The sequence below is a fragment of the Oratosquilla oratoria genome, chromosome 23, assembly GCF_046742065.1.
Source record: "Oratosquilla oratoria isolate Oo_2021 chromosome 23, ASM4674206v1, whole genome shotgun sequence".
Classification (NCBI taxonomy): domain Eukaryota; kingdom Metazoa; phylum Arthropoda; class Malacostraca; order Stomatopoda; family Squillidae; genus Oratosquilla; species Oratosquilla oratoria.
In genome coordinates, this window is record NC_134799.1 from 35,707,525 (window position 1) to 35,710,024 (window position 2,500).

Consider the following 2,500-nt stretch of genomic DNA (forward strand, 5'->3'; position numbering starts at 1 on the left):
AAGTTAATACACCTCCACCACCGCCGCTTGTCACTCCGGCACAAATACCTCCTCCTCCGCCTCTTCCCTTACCGAGGAAGATGCCTTCAGCCCCAGCGACAGGCACTCGCACTCTCCTCATGAAGGAGATTAGAAATGGCGTCAAACTACGCCCCGCAAAGACCTTAAGCCCAAAGAAGAATCTCAAAAAGGAGACTTCAAATTCTTCCGAAGAGCTACACCACATACAGAACGTGGACCAGGCTGGAGAACAGCCCAAAAGCCCAGTGGAAGTGAGGCTTGAAAATAAGCCGAAGAAAGAAATGATAAAGCCTTCCGGTACGCCCAACTCGACGGATCTACGATCTCGTCTCATGGACGAGATTCGCATCGGCATCAAATTACGCCCCACGACGTCGTCCCTCTCGGAGGAAAAGCCCGTCCCAAAGGACGACCTCGCCCAAGTCTTGGCACGCGCCCTGGAGACTCGAGCGACCTTTATCTACAGCGACTCTGATGATGACGAAGCCTCAACTGACGAGGACGATTGGGACTGATCAGTCCCTTATCTTGTGAACAAGGAAAGTGCCTATTTTCCTTTTCATCGTCACCACATTTTCGCACAAGCCCTCGGAAAGTGACGAAAATAAAAAAATTGCGAAAAATAGCCACGCTTCTGAAAATCGTGTCGATGCCGACGTATATGGTCACGCATTTGGCTTTCTATGCCCATAAAATATGCCCATTTGAAGTTATTTCAACACACTTCGCGCGCACGCGCACCCGTGTGTGTGTGTGTGTGTGTGTACTCCTTCATACTCTTTCGTCTTTTATTCATGCAATCCTATGTGAGTGACCTTGTTGGCAGTTGAAAAAAATGAGAATTTCAGTCCGTCTCTTGCGATTTTATTCAATTTGCTAAGCAATCAGTTTTCATTTTTTGTATCATATTTGCTCATCTGAAAGTAGGTAAGAAATCCAAACACACACATGCACACGAAATAAAAAATCCCATTTAGTTACCTTCTGTTACACACATGGGACACGGCGGCAATGTTCTTATCCCCCCGCCGAAGGAGTACGAGAAAAGAGGTTGGCTCCTACTCCTACATGAGAGACTTAAGAAAAACAAAATAAACGGGAGGGAGTGGTAAAGTTTAAAAATAGTAGCTCAGTATCCCACTCTGTTTATTGGTATTAAAAAAAAAAACTTTTTAATCACTGTATATTCAACACATGGGAACACGGCGGCGACATTCGTATCCCCACCCCAACCGCAGTAACATGAGAAAAGAAAAGGCTTCATCCTAGGAACGTTCCACGAAATATTTCGAACAGAAATTAGTCTTTGAAAAATCTGGCCTATCGGGGAGTCGCCGATGCCCCTGAAGTATTTAGGAGGGAGGAGGGGTGGGGGGGGGCAGGGACAAGCCGTCTTTGATGAGGTTCTAGATCGATGGAAGCACCATTTACCTTGGCGCCTGCCCCTAAAACCGCCTGGCCTTGCATGCTGTCATGTACAATTTCTCTGAATATTCATTTCCCTTTTCGCCTACCTACCCTGTGGTGGGGGCAAAAGAATACTGCCACCAAGTATTTCCACTTGGATCGTAAGAGGCGAGAAAAAAGAGACGGGGATTGGGACCAGGCATCCTTCTCCCTGTAGCCCCACAGGGGACATTCCTAAAAAAAGTGAATTAATAATAATAATAATAATAATAATAATAATAATAATAATAATAATAATAATAATAATGATATTGATAATGATAATGATAATAATAATAATAATGATAATGATAATAATAATAATAATAATAATAATAATAATAATAATAATAATAATAATGATATTGATAATGATAATGATAATAATAATAATAATAATAATGATAATAATAATAATAATAATAATGATAATGATAATAATAATAATAATAATAATAATAACTCATTCATTCAATCCTCATCATGCACATTTGTACGGCCATCTTTAAAAGCTCTCACCCATTTCCGCACCATCCCATCACTCATAATGTTTTCTCCATGCACTTCACTGATCTGACGATGAATTTCAGCCTCTTTCACGCATTTAGCAGTAAGAAAACGAATCACAGCGCGTATTTCACAGTCGGCGGCATTCTCAATCGGAGGAGGCACTTCAAATATTCACAAACTTAAACATGGTCAAATGATTCCGTAATTATCTTGAAAAGTAGATTACAGTACAGGCTTTCGTGTAAAGATAAAATTGTTACAAAAAGTGTACTTATTTCATTTTTATTTCAAAATGGTACTTACTTAAAAAACATGCCTCGTAGTATCCCTTGCAAAAGTTTTGACTTTAATTGTATTGGACAAACAGACAAAAATTTTAAATTAAGAACAAACCAACATAAGTATAACATCAGAACAGGGCGGGTTGTTTGTGCATTTAAGGGACTTTAATCATTGCATGGATTGGGATAACAGAAAGAAAATTGTCTTAAGTGAGGACATTAAGGAAAGAAATATAATAGAA